Source organism: Panthera pardus, unplaced genomic scaffold (genome assembly GCF_024362965.1).
Source record: "Panthera pardus isolate Hobbes unplaced genomic scaffold, ASM2436296v1 HiC_scaffold_21, whole genome shotgun sequence".
Classification (NCBI taxonomy): Eukaryota; Metazoa; Chordata; class Mammalia; order Carnivora; family Felidae; genus Panthera; species Panthera pardus.
Window position 1 is genome coordinate 45,964,413 of NW_026526777.1, and position 16,694 is coordinate 45,981,106.

Here is a 16,694-nt window from a genome sequence, read left to right on the forward strand (position 1 = left end):
CCCCACTTACTGAACAGAAACTCTGGAAGTGGGTTTCAGCAATATGTGTTTTAACAAGCCTCCTAGATGATTTGATAAATGCTGAAGTTTGAGAACTGTGTGCTAGACTGAACATGGCACCCCAAAAAGATCCACGTTCTAATCCCTAGCACCTGTGAATATTACCTTATCTGGAAAAAAAGGGTCTTTGCAGATGTGATTAAAGATTTTGAGACAAGAGATTATCCTGGATTATCTGAGTGGGACATCAATGCCATCACAAGTATCCTCATAAGACAGAGACAGTTATATTAGGCAGAAGAGGAGGCTGCTATGTGCGCAGGAGGCAGACACTGGAGTGAAGGAGCCAGGAGTGAAGGAATGCCTACAGCCACACAGATGCTGGCAGACCAAAAATGGACTCTCCCTCAGAGCCTGTGGATGGGGGGCCAGGATGGCTTTGATGACACTTTGATTTCAGCTTGACAAAATGGTTCTCAAATTTCTGGTGTCTAGAACAGTAAGACAACAAATTTTTGTTGTTTTAGGCTGCCAAGTTTGTGGTAATTTGTTACAGCAGCCACAGGGACTAATACACACTCAAGAAGACTGTAGGATAAAGTACTTAAAAATTCACTAAATTCTTATAATAAGAAAATATGCTTGCTATTATTTTAAAATTCTAAAACTATTCTTTTGTGTTTAGTAAAATTTGCCACACCTAAAACATTTTCCTAACAGTTTGTTATTGAGTGTTAATGTGTAATAATTTTCATAATGTTAGCATCCAAGATGGCCTTTACATTCCTTGATTTTCTTGTGATAGCTAACCCTGCAGGAAATGAAACAAATCCTGTTGGGTGGAAGAAAAAAAAACAACCAGGAGATATTTTGCTTATAGGTAAGATTTGCATGAGGTTACAGAGCTGTAATAAATCTTCCTTTACGGATAAAAAAAATGCTCTTGGAAAGTACGTATTCCTGTTTATTTACGGGAAACGCTTCAGAATAAATATGAGAAGATTTTCTATCTGTAATCTATGCTACTTGATAAAAATTTAGAGCTCTTTGTTATAATACCTGGGACATCGTAATACTTGTAATAACTTATTTCTCTTGCGCACAATGCTTCTCAGATCACTTTCATATATATATTTATTTTCATATATATATATTTTTCGTATACATATATATTTTTGTGTGTATATATATATGTATATATATATATATATATTTTTTTTTTTTTTTTTTTTTTTTTTTTCATATATATAGTAATCCCGCCTTATCCGCAGTTTTGCTTCCACAGTTGCCATCAGCCATTGCCGGCAACAGCGGTCAGGAATCCGATGATCCTCCTCCTGACGAATCATTGGAAGGTGAATAGTAGCCTAACTTTACATCACAACACCTGCGTCTGCGTGGTTCACTGTTCGCTTCGCTTCATCTCATCCTGGAGGCATTTTATCCTCTCCGTCATCACAAGAAAGGTGAGTACAGTACAAGAAGATATTTTGAGAGAGGGCACTTTTACATAACTTTTGTTACATGTTGTTATAACTGCTCTATTTTATTGTTATTGTTGTTAATCTCGTACTGTGCCTAATTTAGGAATTAAACTTTATTATAGGTGTCCATGTAGAGGAAAACATAGTATATATAGGGTTAGGTATTATTCATCGTTTCAGGCATCCACTGGGGGTTTTAGAATATATCCCCTATAGATAAGGGGGGGGGGCACTGTATTTACATTTAATCCTTAACAACTACTAGGGGAGCTTGGCCCCACAGGTGTTTTTTTCCTATTTTACAAATAAGAAAAAAAATGATGCTCACAAAAGTTAAATGACTGACTCAGGGTCACCAAAAGGGTAACTATTGGATTTGAGATTAGCAACTGCTAAAATGTGCTGTTCAGTGCTATTTCCATGGATCTGGGTTTCCTCAAAAAGGTGTGTTAATATTTGTGGTTAATTATGCGGTGGTTAATTACACTGTGGTTCAAAGGTCTTGTGGTCTGTTTAATTCCATCGACCACTTGCTAAGCATCTTTTGTATGTCTATGATGGTGCTAGTTAATATGGGTCTTTGTAGAAAGGGCTGGACAAAAGTCCTTGCCCTCAGAGAATGCAAGTCACTAATAGGGAGGAATACCTATGCAAGTGAAATGAGTAGTCAGAGAAAGAATAAACTCAGAGGCCACGATCTGGGAGACTTTATGCAGAAAAACTTTGAAGAATGGATCCGATTCAGAGAGGTGAAATGTGGAAAAGCATTCCAGGAGGCAATAGGTGTGTGCATGTGTGTGCGTGTGTGTGTGTGTGGCCGGGGTGAGAGCGAGTGAGCAAAAGTGTAGATGCTGCAACAGCATGTGGACCTGGGGGAAGCCATAACCTGAGCTGTCAGAAGCACAGGGTCTGTGTGCTGAATAATAGGAGCTGGCTTGCCCACTGGGCTTCAGAGTGACATAGCAGTCAAGAATCTTTAATCTTTCCAGTGAGCATTACACCCTAGAAAAGTAAGGGAAAGGCCATACTCCTACCAAAAAATTAAAACACAACTTAAAACCCTCTCTTTCTTTAAGTTCTCCTATTCTAGTTCTATAGACATAGCTCCTGGGAACTTATAGCCCAGCTCTTGTATTTTCTGAGTATCACAGGTGTGTGTGTGTGCGCACGCATGTGTGCTCATCCAAGTGTGTAGGTGTGTATAAATGTATTTGAATACCTGCTCATAAAGTTCTTCTTAGGACAAGATGAAGACAAAGTCTGCAAATAGACAGGGAAATCAAAGTAACACTTACATAATAAAGGGACAGAATTTAGGGGAAGGCGCTAGCAGGAGAAAGAAGGGGAGGGAGGAAGTAGAGAAGAGAAAGCGAGAGCAGAGGCCAGAGGCTGAGGAGAAAGGACCCCAGGTAAGAAACTTCTGGGGGTGAGGGTGGTTGAAGGGCTTTTAAGAACAGAGCTATTTAATTTTTACTTAATTTTTTTGACATTTATTCATTTTTGAGAGACAGAGACAGAGCGTGAGTGGGGAAGGGTCAGAGAGAGAGGAAGGCACAGAATCTGAAGCAGGCTCCAGGCTCTGAACTGTCAGCACAGAGCCTGACCCGGGGCTCCAATTCACGGGTCATGAGCTCAAGACCTGAGCTAAAGTCGGAAGCTTAACTGACTGAGCCACTCAGTTGCCTCTATTTTCACTTTTAAATTATTTTTGGTGCTTCCATGTAAGTCTTCTCCATTGCCTTGAATCTTCCATAAAAGTTAGTTATATCGAGAGCCTTGAGTCAGTGATATTTGGGAAGGCACATAAAGTGAGGGGTGTGTGTGAATGAAGCAGGGTCATGTCTAGCATGAGGCAACAGCAATGGTAGCTCTTCTGTGGTGGTGAGGTGGATGGCAGACCAAATTAAGTCAGAGCCATCTAGGTACCTTGTCCTCCTTCCCCCCAACCCCAGGAGAAATTGGGCAGGATATTGGGTCTTCCATTCCATGTATCTTGGGGTTCCAGCCAATTTCATTTGAACCATACAGGACATGGTAACCCTTGCATATATGTGGGTTATACCAGCTCGTGGTCAGTGACAGTGACACTTTCATCTCTGTTTCATTGGGCTCTTCTGTCACCAAGGAAAGACCTTTCTGTTTGCTAAAAATTACCAGGCAAGTTAGCCAGCTCCTGGAGGAGGAGGTAGAGTTAAATGGGCTAAGGGTAGAGTCTCCAGAGAGTGACTCAGGTTTGGCTTCTCTTGGCTCCAGAGCCTATTTTCTGTTTACCAGAGGATTAATCATGGTTTCCAAATTGGTCTGCCAGGACGCCAGCAAGACTGGTTAAAGAAAGCAGAGGTGCTGAGTTTGGGATTTTTCCATGCTGTGGTCAGTGATTTTCATCAGGAAAATGAAGGGATGGGATTCCTCCTTTATAGCCTCACAATGAATTATTGAGGGTCCTGTAACTCATCTGATTCTGGTCATCTGTCTCAGAATAAACTCACCAGGTTTATAGCAATTGAGGTGAGATGCCTGACGTCTTTCATTTTAGGTCAGCATAAGAGTAAATTCGTAGTGTTTGATTAACCAGATTTGGTAGATATTTGATTTAAATTCAACCTGGCAACTATTTAATAAAGAACCACCATGTGCTATGCTATAGAAGCCTAAAGCTGGTATTTACAGGGAAATCAAGGAGGGTTTGGAAATATATAGAAAATAAATAAACGAATGAAGGAATGGATGAATAAAAACATTCATATATACATATATACATAAATCTTTACTCCTCATAACAGGGTTTCAGCCATTTGCTATATTCATTACAACCCTTTTAGGATATGCTTTTTCATTATATTCATATATAAGCAATGCATCAACATCATATCTTCTGGTGTTTGACAATGATATCACGGGAGAAGTCTTTTTAGAAGTCTTTACAAGCAGTAATGGTCTTGCTCTCATTTGTTGCGTTGTTTACCATAGGAGGTCGTTTGATTGTTTTGGACTGTTACTACTTCCACAGATACTCAGACAGATCCTATTTTCCCACTGAGGCCACAGAAGCTCTTGAAAACATCACAGATCATTTTCAAATGGAGAACTTGTTTTTCTACTAGCTGAAATTACTTTAAGTAATTTGTGATAATTATACTTCGGGATTTACTATGGAGGTGTTTATTTATCCTTATATCGACAATAATAACCTCTAGCTGGGGAAAGTTGTATTAATCTTACAAAAAGACTTATATTGTGAAGTTGATTGGTAAAAAGAAATATGTGACAGGTCTGTTATGGTATTTTTTGCTTTATAAGTTTTTCTTTCAAATTAGAAAAAAAAATTAGGATAAAGAAATAGCTTACCATATTATAATATTGCTATTTGGGTCCTGATTAATTTGCATCCCTTCAGCTGTTTTCTTTATATAAATTTGCTTTTACGACACATAGGGACCAACATTATTGTGATACATGCTGTGATTAGAATGTAGACAGGTTGGTAGACAGACAGACAATAGTGAAGTACTCTTGCTAACTTAGTCTCCAAACCCCACTGATGTCTGAAATCCCACTTACTCCATAGTGTTAGGCATAGTCTCTTTCAACAGTATTTTGTGCATATTTCCAGACAGTGATGTTACCTTAAAGAGCACTAATCAGCAGGAAGTGTGGCATATTTGAGGAGCATGTTTCCACCTTTTCTCTGTGCCATTAATCTGGCACTTATTGGGCAAGAACGGTGATAACCAAAGTCCATTCAGTATTCCCCACTGACAAGATGGAGAAAGAGCAGCAATGGTAAATATTGGGATAATCATTCTTAGACTCGCTTCTGGATCTGACTTACGCTTGCAGAGATCAAGGACACCCAGCAAGTGAGTACAAAAGTGGCACATAAACTTGAATTCCTGAATCTGGGGTTGAGAGTTAAAGGGTCTAGTTTCCAACCACTCTGTAAACTTCCTGAACCATGGGTCTCTGTGATGACCAAGTGAAGTGAGGATGGGATTACATCAAAGTTAGGAGGTTCCTAGGATGCATTCCTTAGAAGCTATAAACCGGGTGTTTTAATCAGGCTGTTTGGAAAAGCTTCAAGAGTTGCTTGCTGTAGAGGTAGCATCCATGGAGGCAATAGTTAAGTAGTAATATTCAGTTAAGGCAAAACCTTTTAAAAATCATTTTGAAGGGGCACCTGGGTGGCTCAGTCAGTTGAGTGTCTGACTCTTGATTTCGGCTCAGGTCATGGTCCCAGGGTCATGGAACTGAGGCCTGTGTCAGGCTCCACACTGAGCATGGAGCCTGCTTAAGATTCTCTCTTAGGGGCGTCTGGGTGGCTCAGTCGGTTCATTAAGCATCCGACTTCAACTCAGGTGATGATCTCACGGTTCCTGAGTTTGAGCCCCACATCAAGCTTTGTGCTGACAGCTCAGAGCCTGGAGCCTGTTTCGGATTCTTTGTCTCCCTCTCTCTCTGCCCCATCCCCACTTGCACTCTGTCCCCCTCTCTCCCAAGAATACATAAACATTAAAAAAAATAATAATAAAGATTCTCTCTCTCTCTCTCTCTCTCTCTCTCTCTCTCCCTCTCCCCCTACCCCTCTCCCCTACTTGTGCTCTCTCTCTAAAATAAAATAAATAAATAAATAAATAAATAAATAAATAAATAAATAAAAAACAAATCATTTTGAAATCTAGAGTTGGAAAGGCTTTAAAGGCCATCTGATCTACCTCCCCATCTACCCTAAGAACGCCTCGATAGCATCTCTCAAGAGTTATCATCCACTTTCTACTTGACCACCTATCATGACATGCAATGTATTTAAAAGTACCCATTTTGGTAGTGGCCTTTCTGGGCATATTTACATTTTCCACTCACATATTTAAAATCTTTTAGCAATATCCCCTTCAATGTGGTTGGCAAGTAAACTTTTCCTTCTAGATTTCCCTACTTTTGTGCAAAAGTACTTGCTAGATACTATAGAGAGAGTACAGGATTGAATAAAGAATAGAATCCTGGCTTTAAGGACATTCCAGTCTAGTGGAAGAATTTAGGCACAGATACACTTTGCCTGAAAGGAATAATCAGGGAAATTTCAGAGAAGAGATTGCATGTGAGCTTAGCCTTAAAGTGTGAGTAAAATGTGAAAAGACTTTTCCAAGAATGGCCTAGAAAATAAGCAAAATTCTATCACATGGAGAAATAATGCGGTAGAATTCAGATTACTTTCTTAAGGACTCTATTTCCCAGAAGACAGCAGTAGGGACTTTTCCATTAAAGGATTTGCTTTGGGAATGTATTATTGCACCCTTTGATTTTTCAAAGATGTTAGTAGTTCTCTTTTTCAACAGAAGGTTCCTACTAAATCAGATTTCCTGTCCCCAGAGTGATCTTCTACTGAATGGAGGAAGTAAATAGAATTCCAGAAAGCAACTTTAAACCATACTTATTTTGAAAAAATGTCCAGAGGAGACTTTTTTTAAGGGAACTTTTTTAAAAAGGAACAAAAAAAGCAAGTAGCCCAGATTTTGTCCTATAGAATCCAAAGATCATCTAAGAGGGAGAGCCTTGGCATACACAGCAGAGGTTTGAAGTCTGAGGGTTTTTGATTTGCATTCTCTGGGTGTGCTATTTGGGTTACTCACTGCCTGAAAGTAAGCTCTTTTGTTCATCTCCCCCTTCCCTGGGCTAGTCCAGACCCAGCTCTGCTATGTCTCTCTGGGTTTGCTTACTGAGAACAGAGGAGGGATATGGTCAGTGGCTAACCTTCAGGATAGAATGCTGTCTCTTCCACCACTGACTCATAAGGTGATTGGGCCAGCTCACTTCCCCTTCTGATGTTTCTATTCCTTTGTGTCTAATGGAGCCATAGCAATCCACTTTGCTTTGTTCCATGGAAATAAATGTATATATTTGTGAGTGTTATTTGAGACAATAATGGAAAGGAGAGTGGGCAAAGCACAGAGACACTTTTAATTCTCTTACTGTTGCACCAACAGCACCCATGGGATAGCCCATCAAGGGTAAATACCAGCTTTCTCAATGTTGGCTTGTTTATTGCAGGGTAGGAACAAAATCTTGGGCTAACCAACTCACATCCCCATGTTGACTCACTTCCTTACCTTCCTCCTAGCTGCTAGGGCAACAGGGCTAGTTGCCAGAGGGCTTATTTTGCCTTCCCAAACAGGGTTAGTGTTTCGTTGTTGAGTTCAGTGCACAAGATAGATTCTTATTCTTCTACAGATACAGAGGTGCATTGCTTCATGCTATGGGCTGTTTATAGGACGAGTTTGTTGAATATGAAATATTTGCAAACAAATCAAATTTCTTCCCTGATACTATTCCAGAGGAGTTTCTTCTTTATTTTGAGTTGACTTCTCAGCCTGGCAAAGTGGGAAGAGTGTAAGAATAAGAAATAGATTAAGCTACTTATTCTGGTTGTGCCCCTAATTAGCCATGTGACTTTGGGCAAATGGCACTCTAAAGTCACACTAGTTAATGATCTGGCTTGTGGGGCCTCAGTTTTGCCATTCCTAATATTCTGGATTCAGATTAGGTGATTTTTATGGTCTAAATATGGAATTCTTTAACAATTTCAGTAACCTATGATATTGTCACTTTAAATGTCATGTTTTTAGGCTTTTCTTAAGGAATTTATAGCACCAATTATCTACTTTTGAGAACTGATTTGAAAGATGATAATATTAAGGTTAAACAAAAATACATTTTATAAGCAGGATTCCTATTTAAAATGATGACTTGTCTTTTCTAGCAAAATATTGGACCATATATATGTAGCAGTTTGATAAATATTCTGCATTACCTGGGCCCTGCTTAGCTCTCCAGTCCTCAGACTTCTCTCCGTACTCAGTTCCTTAGTGATTTGTATACCTGTGGCTTTAGGTACCGTCTATTCATTGATTCCAATAGATTTACATATCATGCTCAGGCTTCTCTCCCAAAATCCAGACTCATATTCTACTGTGGGTGACATTCTCATTTGGATTTCTAGTAGGTATCTCAGACTCAACATGTCCAACACAGAATGCCTAATCTCCCCCACCTCCCCCTACTCTTCCCATCACAGTACGCAGAGACTCAGACCTTCCGCTTGCTCATGTCACAGTTTCCTTGTCATCCTTACGCCTCTCTTTCTGTCGCAATCCACTAAATGTGACCTAATTGGTCTCCCTGCTGTCTGCCCTTGTTCACTTATGAATCATTTCCCAAACAGCAGCCAGTGTGATCCAGTTGCAAACGAAGTCAGAAGTCAGAAATTGTGTCACTGCTCCGCCCAAAGCTCTTTAACTGATCTGAGTTAGTAATTGATTCTTGATCGCTCAGAGCACAAGCAGAAACTCAGGGCCCTGGTAGCCTTTTCAATTTCATCTCTGCTTCTCTTCCATGGCTCACTAGGCCATATCACTCTCCTTGCTACCCTGGAGTTTGCCAAACGTGTTTGTTCCAGAGGCCCTTGCATTTGCTCTTTCCTGTCCTGCGATGTTCTTTCTGTAGATATCCTCACAGCACACTGCCTTGCCTCTTTCAGGTTTTTGTTCAAATGTCATATTCTTATTGCATTCTTCCCTGAACTGCCTCTGTGCCCTGCCCTCCTATGCCCTGCCCCTGATTTTCCCTATCACCTTTCTCTACCTTTTTTCTCCATAATTCTTGTCACCACATAATACAGGGTTTCTCCACCTTGGCACTGTTGACATTTTGGCGTAATTCTTTGTTATTGGGGATTACTCTGTGCTTTGTAGGATGTTTAGCAGCATCCTTGGCGTCTTACTCACTAAATACTAGTAACCCTTTTTTTTCCCTCCCCAGTTGTGACCACCAAAATTATCTCCAGACATTGCTAAATATCTCCTAGGGAGCAAAATCATCCCTGGTTGAGAAACACTGATCTAATACAATATATATTTTACCTGTTTATTTACCTTCCTTTTCCACCATTAGAATATAACCTCCAGGAGAACAGGAATTTGTGTCTCTGTTGTTCACTGTAGTAATTCGATTAGAGCCCTGTGCATAGTAACTGCTTAGCAAATATTTAATGAATGAATGAATAAATGAGATGGGCTCCTGTCCTGTCTCTCTGTCCTCATTAAGCTATAGTCATACCCTTTCTTCTGCCTTTTGTTCATCCTGAGCTCATTCTCACCTTCCTGTCTTTTTCTTTCAGTTCCTGCTTCTGGAAAGCTCTATCCACAAGTCATCACAGGGTAGACCCCAGCTTGTTACTCAGGTTCCTACTCAAATGTCTCTTGCTCAAAGTGGCCTTCCCTGATCACCCTACCCAACATGACTCTCCTTGCCTGCAGAGTTTATCATGTTACTGTGATTTCATTTCTTCATTACATTTATATCTGAAATTGTTCGTTTCACATATTTTGAATTATTCTTTGTTTACATGGTGAATTTCTGTCTTTCTCTCTTAAAAGAATGCTCTCTGAGCCCTCGACCTTATCTGCCTTATTTATCGTGGCAGTCCCATAATTAGAACAGTTCCAGGCCCATGGTTTGTGTGCTGATTGAATGAATAATCCTATCTCCCAAGCAATTTCAGCACGGAAGAGATTCTCAGTAGTTAGGAGTTAAGGGTTGTGTCTGTCAGGGTTCAGTTGCAAAGAATAGAATCCATTTTAGCTGGCTTAAGCAGAAAGGGATTAACTACAGTATGTGGCTTACAGAATCCCTGAGAGGGCTGAAGAAACAGCCTCCAGGTTGAGCTTTTAAGAACAACCTGGAAAGCCACGCACTGCCTGGACCACCAACGGAGAGACTGCTGTTTGTTCAGGAGACCTCTTTCCCACTGCACCAGGAAGCTGAGGTGCCAGCTGCTGGCTCTGAGACCAAGCCATCACTGTCAGGATCACAAAGCTAGCATGAGAAGAAGGTCAGCACTATCAGGAGCTGTCACAATCAGGAAACTGCCCCAGAAAAACCAGATATGGCCACCTCAGCGTCGGCCAAAAGAAAGCAAAACGGCCAAAGCTTGTGCTCCAGCTCACTTGATCTTCCAGCTCTTGTGCCAGTACTTCTGATTAGTGGAACGAATTAGAACTAAAACTTTGGCTGCTGGGCGGTCTGGGAGATGTGGCTTTTCACTTTCCAGTCTCAGAAACACAAGAAGGCACTTTGGAAGGAGGTGCGAGTCAACGTTGAGGGCCAGCCTACCTATAACCCAGGTGTGGTGGTAAGGTAGGGTGGAGAGACGAGTGATAGCAGAGTCGGTGAATCTTCAAGTTTGTATCTGCCAGGCAATAAGGTCACACTAAAAATCAGCCAAATAGTTGAGAGTCTTTTGTACATGGTACTAATGGGTAGTGTTCATACAACTTCAGAAATAATTACTTTTCCCCAAAGATGCGGTAGCATGTTTGCTACTGTGAATAGCATCACAGTCCTAAAGCATCAGTCTCAGACAAGCCAGGCTCAATAAAGCCATGATCTGAGATCTCCTGGAGGTCTGAACTGTTTATACCTCACAGCTCAAAAAACGTGAGATTGCTCAGCTATGTTTTTCAAAGCTGGCCATGTACATTTATTTCCAGTTTAGGGCAGTGGTTGATCCCAAGTCATAGAAAAGGCTTAAATTACACAGAATCTCAGACTGGCAGTTTTGGTGTTGGCTAAGCAAGAAATCCATTACTTAATTTTTTTTTATTTGAAATCCATAAGGGTGTATTTATTTGAATGAATCTATTTTTGTAAAATATACTGTGTACATTAACCATCTCATACAATGCAGTGAATATATATATGCATTATTGAATTCATTTTATTAGAAGAATAAAAACCCACAAATTCTTTTTATTCTTAACTTTACACCTGCATGCTTTCCAGTAGTTAAAGAAAGCCTCATTGCAGTGATAGGTGCTGTTGATTTATCTGTTTTACATGCTTAAAACTCTAAATAGGATCGGTATAAAGTGATAACTAGGGAGCCCTTGCTCAACTAAAAACGCAGAGATACAGAAAAACCTGAGCAAAATTTTAGAATATGCTTTTAAGAATAATTTTATCACATTTAGGAAACTTAAAAGTCTGCAGCTTTTAAATTCTTCCTTTTAAGTACTTCACACTTAAAGATAGCTTAAGAATTTCTTCCATTCTCTCCTTTCAATTTTCTTTGTGAAGTACTTTTTAAAAAAAATTTTTTTTAATGTTTTTTATTTTTGAGAGAGAGAGAGAGAGAGGAGAGAGAGAATGTAAGCCGGGGAGGGGCAGAGAGAGAGGGAGACAGAATCCGAAGCAGGATCCAGGCTCTGAGCTGTCAGCACAGAGCCTGACATGGGGCTCAAACCCACGGATTGTGAGATCATGACCTGAACAGAGGTCGGACGCTTAACCAACTGAGCTACCCAGGCACCCCTCTTTGTGAAGTGCTTTTTTAAACAGCTGCTCCTTTTGAGTACCTTCTGTATACTAGGTCTTGAACACTGATTTAATCCCCAGAGCTTCCCTTTGAGGTGTAGATATTATTTCTGTTGTGCCAATGTGGACACTGAGGCTTAGAGAAATTGCTTAATTAAAGACACCTGGCTATAAACAGGCAGCGCTGGGATGGCAAACTGGGATTTGACTGTGTATCTCCCTAAGTCCAAAGCTTACCCTTTCTTCTGCAACATGTATTTATTCACTCACACATTTATTCATTTATTCCATTAATGCTGCTCTAGTGCTTACTATGGGCCAGGCATGTACTGTTTGCTGGGATTAAAATGATGAGCCAAAAAAGGGGCACACCATCCCTGCTTGTGTGAAGCTGAGAATCTCCGCTTTCTCCAGGTTAGTTCCTTGTTCAGGATTTATAGATGAGGATTAACTTCCCGCAAATACAGATGAGAATGTAAAGATTTCCTTTTTTGTTTCAAGTAGGAGATGACCGTTTTATAAATATTCCCATGTGAACGAATATTAAAATTGATTGCCAGCCCTAGGTTATATGTGTTTGCCTAGAGTCCTTGATGACTTCAAGATTAATGAAGCACAGAAATTAATTAGAGAGGCTGAAACTCAAGAAATCTCTGGAGAGGAAAATAAGGTTTATCTGATTTTTGTATGAGGCAGAAGCAACGACAGAAATTGAGTTCCTGTCATGAAGGATCAAGTATTTAAGACATGGTTTAATAATGTTTTCCGGGGTGCTGGCAGCCTGAGCACATTGGAAAATACTGCCAAATTCCTGAGTAAACCCCCAGCCATCAACTAGAAATGACAGGACCTATTATGTGTGTCCAGACTTCAATGACTAGAGGGTCCAGTTGGCTGTGTACTGGGTGAGAGGGACATGTCTATTAACCGGTGGGAATATTCTTCACTTCCACACACAAAAATGTTTTCTCCTGTTGGTAGATCTTTCATTTTGCTCCTTCTGAGAGACACATAGATATAGGGAACATTTCACTTGCTAATTTACCATAAGGAAAACAACAGCCCAAGTAAGGGTAATAATGAATGGCTGGTGTTCAGCCTCATTCAGGGGGAGTAGTGTGGAGTGCCAAGGCCTGTGGGACCCTAAAAATAACATGACTTATCTAATGGGGAAGCAGTTACTCAACTCCTGTTGACTGTTGCCATGAAAGAGGGCATTTCATTTTTTAAAGAGAAGCCAGAAGTCTTGATTTTTCTGAGAAACCACCTGACATCTGCATATTGGCAACTTAAAAAACCCTAAACTTCTTGGGCCAACATATTTGTTTTTGTTTTTTTATAGGTTTATTTTTTTATTTTGAGAGTGCGAGAGAGAAAGAGCACATGTGCATGTGCACAAGTGGGGAAGGGGCAGAGAGAGAGAGAGAGGGAGAGAGAGAATCCCAAGCAGGATCCATACTGTCAGCACAGAGTCTGGTGCGGGGCTCGATCTCATGAAGTGTGAGATCATGACCTAAGCTGAAATCAAGAGTCAGACGTTTAATCGACTGAGCCACCCAGTGCCCTGATTGGCCAACATTTTTAATTGGGTGACCAGTCATCCTGGTTTGTCTGAGACTGAGCTGTCTCCTGGAACATGGGTCTTTGAGTGTTAAAATGGGGAGAGTTCTGGGCAAACTGGGATGGTTGGTCCTTCTAGAATGTGGAGGATGAAGGAAACATGTCTGTAGGCTGAATAAAGTCTGCAGATGGTCAGTTGTGACCTCTGATGAATAGGACGGCAAGCTAGAATAGGGTTCACATGGTCACATTTTCAAAGGAGGGGAAGATATTTGACAAATAGAGGAGGATGACATATATAGGAACTAGAGATGTACAACTGTTCACTTCTGTTTTCATGGTTCTTCTGGGATGGTCATGACCAGATTAGAAACCCCTATAATAAATGATTGCAGTGCTATAGTGTTCTTTTTTTTCAGCTGTTCATCCTGAAATTTGTTCAATCAAGGAACCCACTGGGGAGAAAGCCCTTCCTTGGAGAGTAGGAGATCCAGAGGGTGGAAGGAAGAGACTGTGTTCTCTGAAAGGACACAGACAATCAAAGGACATGTTGGAAGGTTATCTAGAGGTGTCTTGGGTTAGACTGTTTTTATTCTACTTAAGTTTTGTAACTGTAATTTTAAGGGTTAATTTTTCACAAGCTTTTCTTTAAAAATCATTTTGGGGAGGCATTACAGAATATTACCACAGAAAGGAAACTTAAACACCATGTGGCCCAAAACTTGCAAAATTGGGGAAACTGAGGCTCAGTGTCCCATAGTTAAGTTAGTGGCAGAATGGTTAAACCTGAAGCTGTTTGGAATGGTGTGGATGGGTGCCAATAGGTTGATAAAGGAAGACAACCCAGCTTCTCTATGTTGCATTTCCAGCAATTAAGGAAGTGTTATGGTATAAAGAAACAACCATTAAAATTTAAGAACAGGGTCACCTGGGTGGCTCAGTAGGTTGAGCGTTGGACCTCGGCTCAGGTCGTGATCTCATGGTTCGTGGGTTTGAGCCCTTGTGTCGGGCTCTGTGCTGACAGCTCAAAGCCCGGAGCCTGCTTCGGATTCTGTGTCTCCCTCTCTGTCTGCCTCTCCCCCACTCACACTCTGTCTCTCTCTCTCAAAAATAAATAAACATTAAAAAATTTAAAATCTAAAAATAACAAAAGTCATTTCATACGCTGCCTTTTGTTAATGAAATTAAATGATAATGAATCACTGAATGCTCATATTTTTGAAACTCATTTCAAATTGTTTAAGATGAAGGACAGTAAAATAGAAGAATCCCCTATCAAAAGGGCTATTAAATTGTATCTGGGTCATTTCATGTGGGCAGCATGCATTTCAAACTAAAAACCTGTGATTTGCAAAACATAGACAAGGAGGTTTAAAAAAAAAAGTCTTTTCAACCATTATTATGTACTAGCGTATATTTAGCTTCATTCTTCAGTTCCGAATGCATCACTTCTTCACAATAGAATTTGCTTTGAAGTCTGAGAATGAGCTCTGTGGTGAGCATATGCCCCCAGGCCCATATGGAGCAAGTAAAAACAAGGCTGATTTTTATCTTATTACGCTGGTATCCTGGAGCAGCCAAATAAATTAATGGTCATATTTACAGTCACAAAGAGGTATCAGTGAGGTCCAAAGATTCACAGATTCCTTGCTTGAATGATTAGAATCCTTCTTGCTTCCTTTCAGGCCAAAATTAAATAACAAGGTTCATCTTTGGCACCTGTTTGTGTAAATTAGAATAGGATAGAGATGATGGCCCAATAACATGAATGTCCAGCCAACAGACCACATAGGCCAATATAAGTTCCTTGTAGACTCTAAGAATGTCCTAGAGACTGGAGATCAGTGGTCATATTGTCTTTATTGTGGGTAGATTCCATGTAGATGTAGGCCACTTTAATATAAGCTTGGTAATAGATCAGAGTCAGAATGATTTGATATGGGGGGCCAACACTTAACAATGAGTTGATGGTTAAAGACCACATTCCCTGCTGCCCCAGCACTTACCATTACCCTCCTGATTAGATCCAGGAGGGCAGTGACAAGGAAGAGGTATGTTAATTCTTGATAACCATTTGGGGGTTAATGGAATAGGAGAAGGAGTCAACAAAATACAATTATAAAACATTGTTTTGGTGTCCAGGTCAGATTTCCTTCCAGGGCAAATTTCTGAGGGGGTGGTTTGGGTACTCTATTTCAGGGGCAAATCCTAGAAGTGTTATTGCTGTTGTGTGTGTGGAAGCTGAGTACAATGAACATTATTATCTCACATGATTTCTGAGGGACAGGAATTTGGGAATGGCTTAGCTGGGTATTTCTGACCTAGGATCTCACATGAGGTTGCAGAATAAGGGTCAGTCAGAGCTACAGTCATCTTTAGGCTTGACTGAGGGCTCCAGGGTCTACTTCCAAGATTGTGCATCATTGGCTCAACATGGCTTATTCACATGGCTGTTGTTTGGGGGCTTCAGATCCTTCCATTTTGCCTTCAACCTGTCTGTGGGCCTACTTGAGTGTCTTAATGATAAGGCAGCTAGGTGCCCTCAAAGTGAGCAATCTGAGAGAGAAGGCAGGACTGTAATTAGTGTTGCTTTTGGAATTGGACTTTTGAGATTTACAGAGTCGTGGTACCACTGAGTTGCTTCATTTCTTCATACCTCTAACAGCCACTGTAGTTGGGGATAGTATGGATTTCCCAAGGGTGACTGACTAACTTGCCTTAACATGGAAAGGAAACGAGTCTACATTGGAAGACGTGGAAGGTAGGAGGTGGCTATGGCACTGAAATTAGAAGCCTTTTATTTTTTTATTTTTTATTAAAAAAAATTTTTTTTAGTGTTTATTTTTGAGAGAGAGAGATAGAGTGAGGCAGAGAGAGAGGGAGACACAGAATCCAAAGCAGGCTCCAGACTCCAAGCTGTCACCACAGAGCCTGACGTGGGGCTTGAACTCACAGACCGCAAGATCAGGACCTGGGCTGAAGTCCACTCAACCGACTAAGCCACCCAGGCACCCCTAGGAGAAACCTTCTAAATTTTTTTTTTTTAATGTTTATTTATTTTTGAGACAGAGAGAGACAGAGCATGAACGGGGGAAGGGCAGAGAGAGAGGGAGACACAGAATCGGAAGCAGGCTCCAGGCTCTGAGCCATCAGCCCAGAGCCCGACGCAGGGCTCAAACCCACGGACCACGAGATCATGTCCTGAGCTGAAGTCGGACACTTAACCGACTGAGCCACCCAGTTGCCCCTAGGAGAAACCTTTTAAATAAATGACTGTTATGCATT

At 40.7% G+C, this 16,694-nt stretch overlaps 1 protein-coding gene across 2 annotated transcripts in view; it reads left to right on the top strand.

Moving 5' to 3' along the window:
• The window catches only part of LOC109250327 (uncharacterized), a 114,682-nt gene that overhangs the window by 37,399 nt on the left and 60,589 nt on the right, over window positions 1-16,694 (top strand). For both annotated transcript variants that reach the window (XM_053909189.1, XM_053909187.1), the window contains one exon: window positions 1,286-1,466. The gene's annotated coding sequence lies outside the window, so the exon portion shown is untranslated. The remainder of the gene's footprint in view (window positions 1-1,285; window positions 1,467-16,694) is intronic.